Below are 15199 nucleotides of genomic sequence, written 5' to 3' on the forward strand. Positions count from 1 at the left end.
ACTTACTACCATACCTGGTTCAAAGGCACTTAAATCTTTTGTCTTGCCCATTCACCCTGCATGGCACACATACACAATCCATGTCTCGATTGTCATTAGGCTTAAAAATTCCTTCTTTAACCTGTCTCCTCCATCTACACTGGTTGGAGTGTATTTACCAAGTGACATCAATTAGGGATCATAGCTTTCACCTGGATTCACCTGGTCTGTCTATGTCACGGAAGAGCAGGTATTCCAAATGTTTTGTATACTCAGTGTATATGGGCTTTTCTGTTTTGCGTATATCTGCAGTAGCCTACAGTACCAGTCAAAAGTTTGTACACACCTACTCATTCAAGGGTTTTTCTTTATTTTTACTATTTTCTACATTGATTCACGCAGTCTCCTCTGAACAGTTGATGTTGATATGTGTCTGTTACTTGAACTCTGTGAAGCATTTATTTGGGCTGCAATCTGAGGTGCAGTTAACTTTAATGAAATTATCCCCTGCAGCAGAGGTAACTCTGGGTCCCTTTCCTGTGGCGGTCCTCATGAGAGCCAGTTTCATCATAGCGCTTGATGGTTTTGTGACTGCACTTGAAGAAACTTTCAAAGTTCTTGAAATGTTTCCACATTGACTGACCTTCATGTCTTAAAGTGATGATGGACTGTCGTTTCTCTTTGCTTATTCGAGCTGTTCTTGCCATAATATGGTCTTAGTCTTTTACCAAATAGGGCTATCTTCTGTATACCACTCCTACCTTGTCACAATACAACTGATTGGCTCAAACGCATTAAGGAAAGATATTCCACAAATGAACTTTTAACAAGGCACACCTGTTAATTGAAATGCATTCCAGGTGACTACCTCATGAAGCTGGTTGAGAGAATGCCAAGAATGTGCAAAGCTGTCATCAAGGCAAAGGTTGGCTACTTTGAAGAATCTCAAATATTGTCAATCGTCTAGGTGATGTGGGTAAGGTGGAGTCAGGCGCAGGACACAGAGATGAGTAAATATCGTAACTTTACTCAATAAACAATCTTCCATCAAGGAGAACAAAAACCAGAGCACATAAACGAGCCAACTTGACAACAATAAACATGCACAAAACCATGATGGAACCAGAGGGTTAAATAGGGAATAAATTATAACGTAATGGAAACCAGGTGTGTACAATCAAGACCAAACAAAAGGAAAAAGAAATGTAGATCGGTGGAGACTAGAAAGCCGGTGACGTCGACCGCCGAACGAACAAGGAGAGGCACCAACTTCGGCGGAAGTCGTGACAAATATAAAATATATTTTGATTTGTTTCACACTTTTTTGGTTACTACATGATTCCATATGTGTTATTTCAATGTTTTGATGTCTTCACTATTATTCTACAATGTAGAAAATAGTACAAATAAAGAAAAACCCTTGAATGAGTAGGTGTGTCCAAACTTGACTGGTATTGTATATACAGTATCAAAGGCTATGTATTGGATAACTGCACAAAAATGTGTTTGGGGGGGGGGGGCTTGGGCTCATAAAATGTCTTTAATGTATGGCTCATCATCCTCAGGTAGCATCAGGCTGGAATTTTCATGCCGATCAAAGCTCTAATCAAATCCAGACATACTGTATTTATATGCTTTAGAATTACACTTCCGGTTTGGGCGTGAAATACCAGGTTGAACATTTGTAAAATACTGGGAAAATCTTCAACCCTAGCACTGAGCTTATGAGCATGCTCTACTAATCACTGTCTCTCTCTCTCCCGCTCTCTCTCCCACTTTCTCTCCCTCTCCCCCATGCACATCGGTCTGTGTTTCTACTTCTCTCGACTGTCTGCAGCATGGAAAAACTGGGCCAAACAAACGTCATTCACTATGTATGACACATGTACGTACAATAGATACAAGCAGAAACAGTTAAACTTCAAGGCAATCTGGTTTGACTGAGCTGAACATGGTTACCAAACTAGCTCTGTAGAGTAATTTCTGACTTTGAATCACATTCCTGGCTGGAGCGGGGTTTCTGTGGGTAAGGCAAAGTGTATGTGTCCATCTGTGTGTACCAGTGGAGGCTGCTGAGGGTAGGATAGTTTATAGTAATGGCTGGAATGGAGTCAATGGATTGGTATGGTATCAACCGCATGGAAACCACGTTTAATATCATTCCATTGACTCCACTGCAGCCATTATTATGCGCTATCCTCCCCTCAGCAGCCTCCACTGGTGTGTACAGTATGTTAAGGTGTGACAGTCTGTGTGTGTGTGTGTGTGTGTGTGTGTGTGTGTGTGTGTGTGTGTGTGTGTGTGTGTGTGTGTGTGTGTGTGTGTGTGTGTGTGTGTGTGTGTGTGTGTGTGTGTGTGTGTGTGTGTGTGTGTGCTCATGGCCTACAGTCATTCCTGTTCTTTAGTATGTGTGTTGGTGTATGTAGGGGTGTATGGGTGTAGTATGAGACAAGAGGAGTGTGAGAGGTAGTAGAGGTCAGGTGTATGATTGATGGTTGATCTATCAAATGCCATGACATCCGCAGTTACTCTTCTTGTATGACCCTGATGCCCTACTTTCCCCTCACTCAGGGGGTCCACTCTTCTACCACACACACACACACACACACAAATAGGGGAACGTGATTGTGTGTGAGCCCAGGTCAAGGAGAAAGAGAGAGCCCAGATACACACACACACATACAAACACACCCAGACTGCTGCAGTAAATAGAAACATGTTGATGGTGACTGGCACACAATATCGATCAGGTGTGGTCAAGGACGACTGTGTTTACCCCCATCTTACCCCTCCCTCTCTCCCTCGCTCCTTCTCTGTGATGGAAAGTAGAGCTCATATTAAGACTATGTTGTTGTTGTCCTCATATAGGGTTTCTTTAGACAGATTCCCATCACTGGTGAATGCCATCACTAACTAACAATAACAGTCATAACACACGTACCATAAATAATACAAAAAGAGGTATCAGCACATGGCTGTTCCACATTCAACAATGCAAAACATGCATACCTGGAGACTAACCAAACCCAATCATGCGACTGGTAGCTATCTTCATGTCATACTTAAGAGGGATGATGAGACATTGACCTCATGGTTACCTGGTAGGCTTTCCTCATGCAGGTTTGTGTCCAAACAAAGGCATTGGCCTGAAAGCCTGCTTACAGAAAACACTGGAGCAGACTACTCCTACGTGCAGAGCGACCTAAACCTACTCCTCTGTTGTTGTTCTCTCCTCAGGGTTTACTATTGTCCTGAGAGGCCGGGGGAGAATGTGGGTTGTGCCGTAGTCTATACATGGTAGGAAACACATACATAGACATACACTATGCCTAAGGATCAGAGGAGAACGAGGGCCAGCCCAATAAACTCAGCACTTCCTCTGTGTTACAGGCAGCAAGAGACTTAAAAATACAACCATTTACACACACACACTCACGCCCACGCACACACACACAGACACACACACAGGCAGGTGACTTAATAGAGCTGGCCAAGTGCCCTCCCAAAAACATTGACACATTTGCTATGCAACCAATAGAACACCTCTCCTGTCTCTAAGAGGCTGTATAATGCATACATTAACATTGGCCATATATGCAGTACATGCATGGGAGTGAAAGGTGAGAGCAGACAAAGAATGTACAACTACATCTACTGACACACAGTTGGCAAACATAACCCATGCCTTAGCAAGAAAACAGATGTTAGGAACACCCAGACCCCTAGTGTGCCTACACACACGAGCATGCACACAGCTCCAGCTCTTTCAGATCAGCCTTACCCCCACCATCACCACAACCACCACTAGGCTAACTGGTCAGCCTGAGCCCTGACCTGACCCATTTTAAGTAGGGTTTCTGTGTGTGATTCTCTGGGCCTGCATGGGAGTGCGTATGGGAGGAAGTATTCATATGAAAGGAATGTCACATAAGTCAAATATACAATACAACACAATACATACAGTGCATTCGGAAAGAATTCAGAACCCTTTACTTTTTCTACATTTTGTTACGTTACAGCCTTATTCTAAAATGGATTAAATTGTTTTCCCCCTCATCAATCTACAAACGATAACCCATAATGTCAAATCAAAAACAGTTTACTTTTTTTTATTTTTTACATTTATATTTAAAAAAAAACGGAAATATCACATTTACATAAGTATTCAGACCCGTTACTCAGTACTTTGTTGAAGCACATTTGGCAGTGATTACAGCCTCGAGTCTTCTTGGGTATGAAGCTACAAGCTTGACACGCCTGTATTTGGCGAGTTTCTCACATTCTTCTCTGCAGATCCTCTCAAACTCTGTCAGGTTGGATGGGTAGCGTCACTGCACAGCTATTTTCAGGTTTCTCTAGAGATGTTAGATCGGATTCAAGTCCGGGCTCTGACTGGGCCACTCAAGGACTATGTTGTCTTGGCTGTGTGCTTATGGTTGTTGTCCTGTTGGAAGGTGAACCTTCGTCCTTCAAAGATCTCTCTGTACTTTGTGCCGTTCATCTTTCCCTTGATCCTGATCACTCTACCATAAAGGCCTGATTGGTGGAGTGCTGCAGAGATGGATATCCTTCTGGAAGGTTCTCCAATCTCCACAGAGGAACTCTGGAGCTCTGTCAGAGTGACCATCGGGTTCTTGGTCACCTCCCTGACAAAGACCCTTCTCCGCCGATTATTCAGTTATGCCCGGCGGCCAGCTTTTGGTGGTTCCAAACTTCTTCCATTTAAGAATGATGGAGGCCACTGTGTTCTTGGGGACCTTGAATGCTGCAGACATTTTTCAGTACCCTTCCCCAGATCTGTGCCTCAACACAATCCTGTCTCTGAGCTCTACAGACAATTCCTTTAACCTCATTGCTTGGTTTTTGCTCTGACATGCACTGTCAACTGTGGGATGTTATATAGACAGGTGTGTGCCTATCCAAATCATGTCCAGTCAATTGAATTTACCACAAGTGGACTCCAATCAAGTTGTAGAAACATCTCAAGGATTATCAATGGAAACAGGATGCACCTGAGCGCAATTTCGAGTCTCATAGCAAAGGGTCTGAATACTTATGTAAATAAGTAAAAAAAAAAAAAAATGTTTTATACTTTTGCAAAAATTTATAAAAACCTGTTTTTGCTTTGTCATTATGGGGTATTGTGTGTAGATTGATGAGGAAAAACATGTTTTTATACTTAAAATGAGGCTGTAACATAACAAAATGTGGAAAAAGTCAAGCGATCTGAATACTTTCTGAATACAATGTAAGTGTTTGCCATTGAGAGTGTGTGTGTATCACAAACACTCACGTGTTTATGTTGTAGTAGTGGTATTTGTATATGTGACTCACAAACACTCACGTGTTTATGTTGTAGTAGTGGTATTTGTATATGTGACTCACAAACGCTCACGTGTTTATATTGTAGTAGTGGTACTTGTATGTGACTCACAAACGCTCACGTGTTTATATTGTAGTAGTGGTATTTGTATATGTGACTCACAAACACTCACGTGTTTATGTTGTAGTAGTGGTATTTGTATATGTGACTCACAAACGCTCACGTGTTTATATTGTAGTAGTGGTACTTGTATGTGACTCACAAACGCTCACGTGTTTATATTGTAGTAGTGGTATTTGTATGTGTGACTCACAAACGCTCAAGTGTATATACTGTAGTAATGGTATTTGTATGTGTGATTCACAAACGCTCACGTGTTTATATTGTAGTAGTGGTATTTGTATATGTGACTCACAAACGCTCACGTGTTTATATTGTAGTAGTGGTACTTGTATGTGACTCACAAACGCTCACGTGTTTATATTGTAGTAGTGGTATTTGTATGTGTGACTCACAAACGCTCAAGTGTATATATTGTAGTAATGGTATTTGTATGTGTGATTCACAAACGCTCACGTGTTTATATTGTAGTAGTGGTATTTGTATGTGTGACTCACAAACGCTCACTTGTATATATTGTAGTAGTGGTATTTGTATGTGTGACTCACAAACGCTCACGTGTTTATATTGTAGTAGTGGTATTTGTATGTGTGACTCACAAACGCTCACGTGTTTATATTGTAGTATTGATATTTGTATGTGTGACTCACAAACGCTCACGTGTTTATATTGTAGTAGTGGTATTTGTATGTGTGACTCACAAACGCTCACGTGTTTATATTGTAGTATTGATATTTGTATGTGTGACTCACAAACGCTCACGTGTTTATATTGTAGTAGTGGTATTTGTATGTGACTCACAAACGCTCACGTGTTTATATTGTAGTAGTGGTATTTGTATGTGTGACTCACAAACGCTCACGTGTTTATATTGTAGTAGTGGTATTTGTATGTGTTTTGGGACTATTTTGCCCCAATTTCTGAGCCCAGTGGATCGCTGTCTTAGTTCTGTCCTCTTACACCTCAATGAGAAAATGATGTGTAAGAGTTATAAGGTGTAAATGTGGAATGTAGAAAAGTACGATCTGTTGTTACAGGAGCAGGATATAGTAACACTGCTATTACAGCTATTGTTTTGAGGACATCAATCTCCCTGACAATGCTGACAATATACTGATAATCTGACTCGGTCTCCGTCCCAAATGACACCCTATTCCCTATATAGCCTAGTGCATAACATCTGTCCAGAGCCCTATATAAAGGGAATAGGGTGCAATTTGGTCCCTCAGTATTGCATCCTTTTAACTCCCCAGACACTTTCACTCGCCTATGCCTTGCCAAGTCCACCTAAGCCCCCCCTAAACTACACGTGATGATCACAATCCAACCTGCATCCTTATTGACGGACACCCCAGCTGGGATGTGGGGCAGGGAGGCGGTGATCAGGGTGTGTGTGTGTGTTTTACACAAGGTTACACAATCAGGAACCTAGCTTTACAAGGAGTGGATGGGTTCGGACTCAGATTCAAATTTGGACCCCATCCATACAGTACAACATATACACACACCTCACCCCACACACACAAACACACTCACACCCCACCCTTCGCACCAACACAGTTACACAAATGCACACCTCGAGTCCCGTGCCCCACCTACCTGCCCCACATCCCAGTTGGCCAGGCTTCTCCATCCATATCCTAATGGGTCAAAGGTAATGACGTATTCACAAAGCTCTCAGTTACAGGTGGGCAGAGAGAGAAAAAAGGGGGGCCGTCTGTCTGGGAGGGGCTGACCATACATCATCCTAAAAGGGGGTAAAAGGGGATGTTCCTTCCAACACTAATTAATCTCCAACACCACTACCCTCCATAGGACCCTCTATCCATAGCCCTGTATCCAAGAGGTACTGCAGGGGGTCCACAAAATATATACATACAAAAATAAAAAGTGGACAGTAGAAAAGTAGAAAAGTAGAAAAGTGGGGAATATCTTATTTGATGTGAACTTTATTTCTCAACTCCTAATATTGAGCTAATTAAACTCACTGGAGTATCTGACATAGCACCCGCAAGTACCAGTCATGACAAGTGAAGCTGGCTGCTGGCAAGCTTTCTTGACTTGGAAATACATTTTTTCCAACACATGGCTAACCTTTGTTAAACCAGCTAAACAGCTACTACTAGCGAACATGTGTTTGAAGTAGGGCTGGCACAATTATTGTATAATAATCGTCATAATCGTCTTAAAACATTCATTTTAGGAGAAGGAGGGGATTCAACTTTATATTCAAGTAGATATAGTTCACCCAATAGCAGTTTTTCATTTTTACATGAAGTAGGTCAAGTTGATAATCATTTTATGAGCAGAAAGGCACGGTTGGGAGCAGAAGCTTCATTTCTAAAAGTTCTAAGTGGTCAAAACCATTCATTTTTGAGACAGGGGTTTCACCGAAGCTGTGTTGTATTCATTAGGTATGTCATAGTTGTATTCATTAGGTATGTCATAGTTGTATTCATTAGGTATGTCATAGTTGTATTCATTAGGTATGTCATAGTTGTATTCATTAGGTATGTCATAGTTGTATTCATTAGGTATGACAAAGTTGTATTCATTCGGTAGGTCATAATTGTATTCATTACAGTGGGTGAAAGTATTCACCCCCTTGGTATTTTTCCTATTTTGTTGCCTTATAAAATGGAATTAAAATAGATTTGATTTATCATTTGATTTACACAACATGCCTACTTAGAAGATGCAAAATATTTTTTATTGTGAAACAAACAAGAAAGAAGACAAAAATAAGAACTTGAGCGTGCACAACTATTCACCCTCCCCGCAAAGTCAATATTTTGTAGAGCATTCTTTTGCAGCAATTACAGCTGCAAGTCTCTTGGGGTATGTGTCTATAAGCTTGGCACATCTAGCCACTGGGATTTTTGCCCCTTCTTAATTAGGCAAAACCGCTCCAGCTCCTACCACAGATTCTCAATTGGATTGACGTCTGGGCTTTGACTAGGCCATTCCAAGACATTGAAATGTTTCCACTTAAACCACTCGAGTGTTTCTTTAGCAGTACGCTTAGGGTCATTGTCCTGCTGGAAGGTGAACCTCCATCCCAGTCTCAAATCTCTGGAAGACTGAAACAGGTTTCCCTCAAAAATGTCCCTGTATTTAGTGCCATCCATCATTCCTTCAATTCTGACCAGTTTCCCAGTCCCTGGTGATGAAAAACATCCCCACAGCATGATACTGCCACCGCCATGCTTCACTGATGATGTTCTCGGGGTGATGAGAGGTGTTGGGTTTGTGCTCATCTGACCAGAGTACCTTCTTCCATATGTTTGGAGAGTCTCCCACATGCCTTTTGGCGAACACCAAACATGTTTGCTTATTTTTTTTCTTTAAGCAATGGCTTTTTTTCTGGCCACTCTTCCGTTAAGCCCAGCTCTGGAGTGTACGGCTTAAAGTGGTCCTATGGACAGATACTCCAATCTTCGCTGTGGAGCTTTGCAGCTCCTTCAGGGTTATCTTTGGTCTCTTTGTTGCCTCTCTGATTAATGCCCTCCTTGCTTGGTCCGTGAGTATTGGTGGGCGGCCCTCTCTTGGCAGGTTTGTTGTGGTGCCATATTCTTTCCATTTTTTAATAATGGATTTAATGGTGCTCCGTGGGATGTTCAAAGTTTCTGATAATTTTTTATAACTCAACCCTGATCTGTACTTCCCCACAACTTTGTCCCTGGCCTGTTTGGAGAGCTCCTTGGTCTTCATAGTGCTGCTTGCCTGGTGGTGCCCCTTGCTTAGTGGTGTTGCAGACTCTGTGTCACGTTCCTGACCTTATTTCCTTTGTTTAGTCTTTGTTTAGTTGGTCAGGACGTGAGCTGGGTGGGTGTAGTCTATGTTATGTGTTTCTATGTTTAGATTGTCAATTGGCCTGATATGGTTCTCAATCAGAGGCAGGTCTTTTACGTTATCTCTGATTGGGAACCATATTAAGGTAGCCTGTTTTCACTGTTTGTTTGTGGGTGATTGTTCCTGTTCGTGCGTTCATGTGTTTTATGTTCTCTAGTTCAGGACTGTAGTTTAGTTGGTTTTCGTTTGTTTATTGTTTTGTTCGTATTGAAGAAGTATTCTAATAAATATGGATACATACCACGCTGCGCTTTGGTCCTCCTCTCCTTCTACCGATGGAAGCCATTACACTCTGGGACCTTTCAGAACAGGTACTGAGATCATGTGACACTTAGATTGCAAACAGGTGGACTTTATTTAGCCAATTATGTGACTTCTGAAGGTAATTAGTTTCACCAGATCTTATTTAGGGTCTCCATAGCAAAGGGGATGAATAAATATGCACGCACCACTTTTCCGCTTATTTAATTACAGGTTGCAATGCAACAAAATAAGAAAAATGCCAAGGGGGTGAATACTTTTGCAAGGCACTGTATGTCATAATTGAAATCATTAGGTATGTCTTTCAAAGATGCATTATGATGCATTACAAGCTAAAAAAAAGAATACAAAAATAACAATTATGACAATAACTGTGTCCATTTGTATGACAATTAATTGTTACCCAAAATTCCAGAATCGTCACAGCCCTAGTTCGGAGTTACATTTTCTAGCTAATAGGCTATGTTAGTTTACACTTCTTCCAATTATAATGTGGGGAGGTCAGAATAAATTACTTCTGTTTCCTGTATATCTAAGATATCATAAGGTGAATGCACCAATTTGTAAGTCGCTCTGGATAAGAGCGTCTGCTAAATGACTTAAATGTAAATGTAAATGTATCTGCCTGATCTCTGTCCTACCGTTGCCTACAGTATATATCTCCTTCTCATCTTCTTATAGCCCTACATGTCAGCGGTGTTCTATCTCAGTAGGAAGGATCAACTGTTTGTGGAACCCTCCAGTCTGTCTCAGTAGAGATGGGGGAGTTATCCTGTAGAGGCCAGAGCTGTATTTGTATTTATTATGGATCCCCATTAATTCCTGCCGGCAGCTACTCTTCCTGGGGTCCAAACACATTAAGGCACTTACATCACACAGTTGGACTGGGTAGAAGCTGTGTGGGGTGAGAGCCGCAGACGTGCCTCCCAGCCTACACACAGTCCAACTAGCTCTCAACACCTCCACTACTTAGCCCTCTCACACACACAGATGCAGACAGACACACAGATGCACAGGAAGTGTTGCGAACAATAAAAAACAGACACATTCTCTACACAAACAGGTAAAGACAGATGGAATTAAAGTAAGGTACTAAACTCAGAGTTCACATTAACACCCACAGACAGACAGACAGACAGACAGACAGAATATTTCAAACAGGGATGGATCCAAAGCGTCTCTCCTCGCTCATTGCTATGCAGACCCATTGGTGGACCTAGTTGTAAATGACCTGGACCTTCTGTTCCCTCACTCACACTGGGCCCAGTCGGAACCACTCAGTCTTTCTCTCCTCTTTCATTCTGCAAGTAAGGACAGAACACTCAACACATTAGCTTTGTGGTTAGGGGTGTTGTGATGTGCATTTTTGTACCCTGTCAATCAACCGATTTACTTTCTAAATGACAGTATTGTAATGGAGACGCAGGAGTCAGGAAGCAGCTGCAGTCGTAGTAATAATAATAACAATGAACATTGAGCGATGCAAAACAAGAGAAGTGCCTGGACATGAAAACATAACCAATAATGACTGATGAGGGAGGCTACAGAGTGCTAAATAAAGGGGAAGTAATCAAGGTGGTGATGAAGTCCAGGTGTGTATGATGATGGGGCACAGGTGTGCGTAATGATGGTTGCCCGGACAGGTGGTTAGTAAACTGGCGACGTCGATCACCGGAGCAGGAGAGCGGGAGTAGACGTGACAGTACACGGGGCCAATGTTATGGGAGGAAGGAATGGTGGGCTGGAGGTCACTCTCAACAGACTGGAACCACAAGATAAGGGAAAGCAGGTCTTCCAACATCCGGGTGCCAATGCAGTGATTTTCATCCTCGACCAGGAGATGGTGGGGTCATGACATTGGAGCCACGGGAGGCCAAGGATGGCTTTGTGTACAGGAGCCCAGGTGAAGCAGAAGGGACAACACCTGAGGGACAGCCAACCAGTGAAATGGAAACCAGGAAGAGTTTGACGGAAAACGATGATGAAGGAATACTCACGCCTACCCTGGGAGACGGAGGATCACGGGGCAGACCCTCTGCCCCAGTGGACTTCGGGTTGGGATGCACAGTACACCGCTGGAGCCGGTGCCCCACCTGGCCGCGATAGGGACACAATTATTTATAGTGTGGTTGTTGTTGTGGGTTTTATGAACAGTAATGAGAAGAATGCAACAAAATGTCTTCCCACAGCACAACTCTTTCTTTTCACATTTAATTCTAAGAAATGCAACAGTTGGACAATGGATAAAGATACTCCAAACTTTTTGAATTTTTATAATCAATCAGATATTGAATGAATTATAGCACATACAAGGATTTTTGTAGGAATTCAGATATTGAATTTGTCAAATTTTACTTTGTCTTTTTCTTAGAACGCACTCATATATACATTTTCTTATTGTAGCAGGTATTGTTGTTAAAATAAAGAAAATTATACATGCCTGATTTGCATAAATACACTGGGTGAATTTGCATATACAGTATGCAGGTCTAGCCACTATATTTGTATATATATTAGCTCGCTCTAGCAGCCCCACTAATAACCTCCATATGACCCAGAGTGCCAGAGAGAGAGTTATTAAAACAATACAGTTCCTACACGGCACGTGTATTACAGGATGTCACCTGGAGGTCATACACAATGGCTACTACTGCCGAAAACCAAAGACCCTACAGTATTAAAAAACATTCAAAGTTGAATACCTACAGTAACTTACCTACAGTAACACACACACACACACACACACACACACACACACACACACACACACACACACACACACACACACACACACACACACACACACACACACACACACACACACACACACACACACACACACACACACACACACACACACACACACAATTGTCCCAGAGGCACACAAAAACCACAGAACCGGTCCAAAGAAAACAAGGGGGAGATAGAAAAACACTAGACAGAGACATTAGTAGAGTTGTATGATCCAGAGGCAAATCAGTTCACACGGAAATACTCAACTGCAGTACTCGAAGGCTGAGGCTGCATTAACACACACAGCCAGATCCAGGACATATACAGTATCATAGTCAGCATCACAGCCCTAGGAACCTCCTGACCCTAGAATGTTCACGTTAGCATGGTGTGTGTGTGTGTGTGTGTGTGTGTGTGTGTGTGTGTGTGTGTGTGTGTGTGTGTGTGTGTGTGTGTGTGTGTGTGTGTGTGTGTGTGTGTGTGTGTGTGTGTGTGTGTGTGTGTGTGTGTGTGTGTGTGTGTGTGTGTGTGTGTGTGTGTGTGTGTGACTACCATACACTGTTTGATGTGTTAAATTTGTGAACTGGATTCCCTGGAAATGGGGATTGCGAGCTAGGCTGAAAAGATGGGCTAGAAAAGATGGCCTTCTCTTCCTAGAATCCTGATGGCTATTGTCCAATCGCAGATTGTGAACTCAGAGCAAAGCTTCAATCGCAGAGGGACATCAGGGAATGCTGTGTCTTTGTGTTTTCAGGACATAGCTTACAGACAATTCACCCGACTGCTATTCAACCAGACTGCTTTTCCATTTTCCGTATGTATCGAACAGTGGTTTCTGGTAAGAGTATGGGGGAGGTGCATATTTCTTCATCTTCAATTCCTAATGTACCAAAGTTGAAAACTTCTTGAGCCTCTGTTCACCAGAGTGGAGTTTCTGATGCTAAAAGGCAGACCCCACTATATGCCTAGGGAATTCACTTGTGTTATTATCACAACTGTGTACATACCGCCATAAGCAAAAATCAAGGCGGCACTCAGCAAACTGTACAAGAACATTAGCCAGCAAGAATCCTCTCAAGCGGAAGCAGTCTTTACTGTCGCAGGAGATTTTAACAAAGCAAATTTAAAACAAGTTCTTCCAAAGTATCACCAACAGAGGTAACGTGCAGGATGTACACAAACATCCATGACATGTACAAAGCCTCTCCCCACCCCCACTTTGGCCAATCAGAACACTCTCTGAGAGAACACTCTCTCTGTCTCTCTGTTTCTACTCCCCACCTACAGTACAAGAAGCAACTCAAGAGGGAGCAACCAACACAGAGAATAGTAAGGTGCTGGACAGACGAGGCACACTCAATGCTGCAGGACTGTTTTGAGAATACTGATTGGAATATGTTTAAAAAGTCATCCACCCAGGACTCATCTATCAACATTGAAGAATATACATCATCAGTTGCTTCATTAAGTAATGTGTTGATGATGCTGTACCCACAATAACAATCTGGAAACACCCCAACCAAAAACCCTAGATGAGAGCCCGTACTGAAAGCCCGTACTGCAGCATTCAATGTCAGCAGAACTCGGTGGCACGCGACGCATACAAGCCAAGCAGGTACGAGCTCTGCAAATCCATTCAGACGTAAAAATACAAAAAAACTCAAACTTGAATCGATGTTCGACAACTCGCGACGCATGTGGCAAGGACTACAGGCTATCACAGACTACAAAGGCAAATCCAGCTGTGTGGTGCCCACGAAGCCTTTATTTATTTACATAGTGAATCCGGAAGAAAAACAACAGTACTGCCATCCAAAGTATACATTATGGGGACAGCTTAAATGCTGTCGATGCTGCCCCATCAACAGCTCAATTCAAAATGGTCCCCCCCTTGAACTGAAAGAGAGGCTCCTTTTGTAGGGGAAGCCCCTCCCAGCAGAACATACACAGCTCTAATTAATTAAGCAATTACCGTCATCAAAGCCTACATTTTCCACTCAGCTAAACATAATGAATTATATACATTGCAACACGTTTCTCATGATACAATATACCAATATAACACATTTACAAAATCTCATATCCCTACTGACATGGAGTCTCCCAATATGCCCATTCACATGAACAAGCCATTCAGGACAGGCACTACAAAGCCAGCCCGATTACCGTAGCTCTGGTCCTTATCCCAGCATACCCGGAAGCTACAGAGATGGAGAGAGAGGAACAGAACCAAACAAACAACGCACTCATCCATAACATTGATAAGTACAATAAACGTTGCTTAAATTAAACATGAACGCTTCTCTGTATATTCTTTATGGTCGTGGTCCCGTGTGGCTCAGTTGGTAGAGCATGGCGCTTGCAACGCCAGGGTTGTGGGTTCATTCCCCACGGGGGGACCAGGATGAATATGTATGAACTTTCCAATTTGTAAGTCGCTCTGGATAAGAGCGTCTGCTAAATGACTTAAATGTAAATGTTTATACCATAAACTGTTACTGATGGGAGGTAAAAATAAAGTCTGAAATGTATGTACTAAGATAGAGAAATGAACTTGTGTGTCCACCCACATTGTTAACATAGCTGATAACGGAGCAGGGAGGCACGATGAATGTGTGTGTGTGTTAGTGTACCAAACGCTGCCCGCGGCCAGTGACGGACTTCTCCATCACAATACCCCTTCAAATTAGTGGATTTGGCTATTCCAGCCATACCTGTTGCTGACAGGTGAATAACATCGGGCACACAGCCATGCACTCTCCATAGACAAACATTGGCAGTAGAATGGCCTGTACTGAAGAGCTCAGTGACTTTCAATGTGGCACCGTCATAGGATGCCAAAAATATTCTGCCCTGCTAGAGGTGCCCCTGTCAACTGTAAGTGCTGTAATTGTGAAGTGAAACGTCTAGGAGCATCAATGGCTCAGCCGC

The sequence above is a fragment of the Salvelinus alpinus genome, chromosome 12 (assembly GCF_045679555.1).
Source record: "Salvelinus alpinus chromosome 12, SLU_Salpinus.1, whole genome shotgun sequence".
In the NCBI taxonomy this organism is placed as follows: domain Eukaryota; kingdom Metazoa; phylum Chordata; class Actinopteri; order Salmoniformes; family Salmonidae; genus Salvelinus; species Salvelinus alpinus.